Genomic DNA, 6,000 nt, shown 5'->3' on the forward strand with positions numbered 1-6,000 from the left:
GCAATTTGGTGCGTAATATCTTGGCTTTGATGGAGCTGCTGACTAATTGATGGATTACTTTATTTTCGAATGGCGGAAACTGCCAAGCCAGAGTTGCGGTAGTAAATCTCTCTGAAATGAAAGAAACCATCACATTTACGCTGGACTTTAATCAGCGCCTAATGCCAGAGTTTATTCAGAGATGCACCATCAGCCTCATTTTACACAGCTGATAGTTACGGGAAAGAATTTGTCATTTCTGTCACACCTGCTGAGACACCCCAGATTCCTCATAATCCATAACAGCCAACAATTTAAGAGTCTTATTAGAGTAAACAAAATTTACATGTAACTATTCAGAGAAATTTGAGAGGCTGTTCAAAAAAAACAAATCTCATATCATAAATTGTATTAAATGCTATAATAAAATGCCAGGATGCTAAAATGAATCAAAATGAGTGCATTTTTAGGGACAAACATAATCTGCAGAATTATTCAAAACAGATTTAAAGATGCAAACAGAAGTTTCATTGTGCTATTTTATGGAAAGAAGACAATGCAGAACTCACATGAATATCATAGACAAGGAGAAACAGACTACAGCTTTTTAAAATTCTCAAAACAGTAGGAAGTGGGTCAGACTGATTTCAGGACGTATGCTAAAATGCCAGAATAAATATGGAAATAAAGAACGTGAGTGCAACAACAGATGGCAGAAGTTTGACGTGTTTAAAAAGAGCAGCGTACTCGGAGGAGCTTCACTATTTCAGTTTCATTATTATTTCAGCGCTGGGGTTAAGAACTGGGCATCAGATAGATTAGAAAAACATGAACATCTCCAGAACTGCATTAGCTGAGCATTTTCACACAATCTGTATCTCTCTCCAATGCTCTCAAACAACTGCTCTAACTGCTGTAACTGTATGAGGCCACTGGTGCAAAAAGTGAGTGGGCATTTTCAATTCATTCTCTATGGGAGTTACATGGCAGGACTGCACTAGGGAATAAAAAAAATGCTTAACTTTATGCAAGTGAACAGAAAATGTCATCATTTGGCAATATTTCTAATGGATTCAATGCTTAAATCACACAGTTACATATTACCAAAAATAAATGAATGCACACTAACGTTTAAAAGTTTGGGGTCAGACACTTACATGTTTACAATTATTATGAAATATTACAACTTTTTTAAATCAGTTTATTTCTGTGATGGTAAAGCTAAATTTTCAGCATCATTACTCCAGTCTTCAATGTCACATGATCCTTCAGAAATCATTCTAATATGCTGATGTTGAAAACCAATGTGCTGCTTAATTTTTTGTGGAAAGCATGATGCATTTTTGTGTGATTGTGGTAAAAACCTGTGACCACAAGGACAGCATTTTTGCTCTTACATAGAAATACACATTCTTGGTGATATTAATGTCCTTGTATACAACTCTTTTAATAAACAAAGTTTAAAAACTGGATTTATTTGAAATTTACATTTTTTCATTTTATAAGGGGGTATTTTTTAGGATTCTGTGCCCTGTGTCCCCAGTAAAGATCATAATATATTTGCCATTTAACATCTTTTTTCATAAAACAACTTTTGAATTTTAAGCATATTAAAGCTTTTTTAATTTAAACAATTCTAAATATTTTACAGCATTTTAAACCACCATTTGTGACCCTGGACCACAAAATCAGTCATAAGTAGCACAGGTATATTTGTAGCAATAGCCAACAATACATTGCATGGGTCAAAATTATAATGTTTTCTTTTATGCCAAAAAACATTAGGACATCAAGTAAAGATCATGTTCCATGAAGATATTTTGTACATTTCTTACCGTAAATCTATCAAAACTTAACTTTTGATTAGTAATATGCACTTCATTTGGACAACTTTAAAGGGGATTTTCTCAATATTTAGATTTTTCTTGCACCCTCAGATTTTCAAATAGTTGTATCTCGGCCAAATATTATCCTAACAACCCATATATCAATTGAAAGCTTATTTATTCAGCTTTCAATTTCAAAACAATTACCCTTGTGACTGGTTTGTGGTCCAGAGTCACATTTTTCCTATGTCCCCAGGCCTGTGTCTGCCATTTTGATAAGGAATGCAACACTTAATATGACTGTTCTTTTTCTCACATTTTTTTGGTATATCAGTAAAGTTCTCACATATATACACTTCCCAAGTATTCAATTCATTTAAACATAATAATACAAGTTTTTAGCTTGTCCCTCAAATTATTATCCACCCTGTTATATTCGACTACTAGCCCTTTAAATAAAAGTTGGAAAAAAGAAATTACATCATATCAACTGACAGAACTCATTTCACTGGAGTGAGAGCCTCTGTTTTGATAATTGTTTTTACTTATTTTATCTTTCCAATCTGATGTGGTCAACTTCAACACGTCCACCCTGTTTATGTCTTTGCAGTCACTTTTAATTTAACAAATCCTTGCCAGAAAAGTTTTTTGACCCTAAACTTCTTAAAAGAAGTGTGTCTTTACATTTACTTTGAACATATAATTAACACATGTGTATTTAATGTAAACATACATGGCCATGCACTAAAAGCAATCCAAGTCCAAAATGACAACCACCACCTGCGCTGGACATTTACACCCACAAAGTGGCAGAGCAGGTGTTTTTGGTGGATTTCTTCCACACACAGGGTCAGTCATATTAGATGTGTCACACGTGTGTGTATAACATTAGGGATTTCTCCAGCTCTGATGTGTTAAAGTGAAGGCTGTTCCTACAAACTGAACATAACATCAATTTTTTCCCTAATAAATTACCAGCTGGGGACCCAGAGCTGATCTGAAATGACCTCCACAAACAATCCATGAGTTGCACAGCCACGGTTCTGCTTCACAAGCGCCCCAGGCAACCCAACTTTTTCAGCTGTGCCTAAAGGCCCTTTCACACGGGACGCGGCAGTCGCGAGTGTCTAGTTCATTTTCAATGGGAGACATGCGGCAAGCGGCAAACCGCGGGCGGTTTCGCTGGCGGCGCGGAGGCGGAGCGCAAGCGGTGCTCGTGCACCCAAAATCATGCCGCTTCCACGGGCACGGCGCTTCGCGGCAGGCGCCGCCAAAGATAAAAATATTTTATCTTTTTGTGAGCTGCAGCGGCAGCCGCGTCGGCTTTAACCAATCAGTGAACAGATTATTAAAAACCAATCATAGAATATTTAACTGAATTTATAACGGATAGTTGAAAATAGAGGAGAAGATTGTTTTAAGTGTGCTGGATTTCCCAGAACTGTATGATTCATCTAAAATCTCATATTTGGGGTGAGCACACGAGTTAGTTTGCCAGGTAAAAATACAAATATGTACAAAGTGTCCAAACAATACATTATTATGCGTGGTGTTATAATAAACTATATCTTTAAAAAGTTTGAATAATAATAATGACAATAATTAATGACAGAATGACACAAACACAATTTTCCATTTTATTTAGACTTTTAAGCAACTGTAACTATGGCAACGTCCGCCCCCAGACCACGTCGCGAACACCGCCTCAACTGCACAAAACGCTTCCACTACAAGAGAAGGCGGCAGCCGCGCGGCGATTTTACCGCTTGCCGCGTCCCGTGTGAAAGGGCCTTAATTTCTGCATTGCAGCAACCCATTCAACACGTCTGCGTGAACGCGATCATGAACGCGGCTCACTTTCTGGCAAAGAGCGCCCCTGCAGCGCCGCACTGCGCATGCGCACAACAGCAGCCCACTATCTGGCAGGATGCGGGAGGTGTAGATAGCGCATGCGCAGTAAGATCCTTCCATTCACAATCAATGCGGGATCAGTATTTAGCAAGTTCTGTGTCACTGATACCCAGGCCTCTACCCAAAAACAACTTACAAGCATTTATAACAATACTCGAGTGCTGCAGTGAATGTGACACGGCACCTTAACCTAAAATACATCTTTCAAACACGTACCGGGGGTTTAACATCACATGTCAGTACAAAACACATTTAGTGAGGAGAAATAAAGTAAACACAACACACTGAAGCAGGTGGAAGAGCAAGTCTGTCCGTTTTTAACATGACAGTTGTCATAAAAATCACTAGTTTGACTAAAAACCCATAGCCATTCACAAGTTAAAATGCTCCACTATCAATACACAGAAATGCTTTGCTAAAATCACGATACATCCCTGTTATATAAGAGTCATAAAGTAATAAGGCTGGCAAGCGCAACAAGAGGCTAAGCTAGTTAGCACCACAACAGCAGCCTGAAACAAGCTCAAATATAACCGACACAAATCCTCCAAACGCGCTGTTTTCACTCTTACGAAGCTCATTTAAAGCTAAAACCGGAATATATGACTTCGCCTGGTGTGTTGTGGTGTGTTTGCGTTTATACACTTACCTTTTTTTGAAGGTAAGCTTTTTTTACCGTATCGGATATTTTTCTATGGAGCGGCTTCACGTCCGGGTTAAATGAATGACGGAGAACGGGAGTGCGTACGCACTGCTCGGGCGCGCGCGCTGTGCAATAGCTGTCACACCACGAGTTTAAATATCAGTTTACATGTGAGTATAATTACTATTTTAAGCACAGATTCATATACTACATTTGATTTCATCTGTGGATTTCAGTAAAATGTGTGTCAGAAATGTAAAGAGCAGTCTATGAAATGTTCTTTTTTATATCAAAATGCGCTCCGTTTTTTATATATAAGTAATAAGTACTAGTATCCTATCTAGATAGTTTTTTTTTTTTTACTGTTTATCTGTCACGGTTTGTCTTGTTTGTTTATTTTTGGACAATTGGAGTTGAATTTTATTTAAATTAGCCAATTTTGAATATGGCAATAACTGTTAAGTGATCAATCTTTTTCATTATTATTATTACTATTATAATTAACAATAGTTTTTATCTATAGGGTGTTTTTACGACACGTCCTCAATTGGCCATATTGGCAGCACTGAGCGTAAACAATGGCACTGAACCGAATGAAACTCGCAAATTTTGCTGATTATTGCTGCTGGAAATGTCAATTATTATCATGTTTTGTGATTTACTAATCGGTCAGACCGAGAAAAAACATTTGGAGTACTGACAAAAGTTATAACAAAACAAGGAGAAAGTGCAAAAAAACAGTTTGAGGAACAAAAGGCATTTGTGGTTGGCCACACTAAACCAGTTTTCGTGTTTGTTCTTATCATTTCTGGTCAGGTAGGTGAAATATTAGGCTAATATCTTAATTAATACTGCTCGTAGGTATCTTTACCACCTATTAACTTTAGTTTGTCAAAATATTGCGCCCTTTCCTGCTTATTCCTGCTTAAAGTCTTTCTCTATATGATTTAGCAGTTTTTTCCATAATTTAGACAGCATAAATTAGCAGAACAACATATTCAGTAGTACATTAAAGGGGTCATTGGATGCCCATTTTCCACAAGTTCATATGATTCTTTAGGGTCTTAATGAAAAGTCTATAACATACTTGGGTAAAAAATTCTCAATAGTAGTATAATAAAACACCCTTTTACCTTGTCAAAATCAGCTCTGCAAAAAATCAACTCATTTTATTGCATGGGCCCTTTAAATGCAAATGAGCTCTGTTTGACCCGTCCCTCTCTGATGTGGGATTATGAGCCGTAATGTTTACTTTAGCCACGTTGGCATGTTTACTTGCCAACAAGCACTTTATTAAGAAAGGCCGTTTGCAAAGATGCATAAAGATGTTCAGATGCTCAGATGTCAGGAGTAAATGATGACTGCTATGTTCATTATTACATCCAACAACAGAACACCTCAATCAGAGACATTCTTGTCTTCCTCTGCTCCTGAGTCACACAATGGCTATCGGAGTCGGACTGTTTCAGCTCGGTGAGGGAGGGTCTAAGGTAAGACGCTCATGTCAATTAACTGTGTTCCCTCACACCGACAAGAAGCTGAGAATTATCTGATTATAAAAGGGGATATTAGATTTAAAGATAAAAAAAATTCCACTGGGTGGATTTTTATCATTGTAGGGTGGTTGTGTACACAAACTGT

General features: G+C 37.4%; 1 protein-coding gene across 1 annotated transcript in view; it reads right to left on the reverse strand.

The window, feature by feature from the left end:
- Window positions 1–4,447, reverse strand: part of spop (speckle type BTB/POZ protein) — a 108,123-nt gene extending 103,676 nt beyond the window's left edge. The window contains exon 1 of the mRNA XM_073833418.1: window positions 4,366–4,447. The gene's annotated coding sequence lies outside the window, so the exon portion shown is untranslated. The remainder of the gene's footprint in view (window positions 1–4,365) is intronic.
- Between the last annotated feature and the right edge of the window lie 1,553 nt (window positions 4,448–6,000).

This window comes from Garra rufa, chromosome 1, assembly GCF_049309525.1.
Source record: "Garra rufa chromosome 1, GarRuf1.0, whole genome shotgun sequence".
Lineage (NCBI taxonomy): Eukaryota > Metazoa > Chordata > Actinopteri > Cypriniformes > Cyprinidae > Garra > Garra rufa.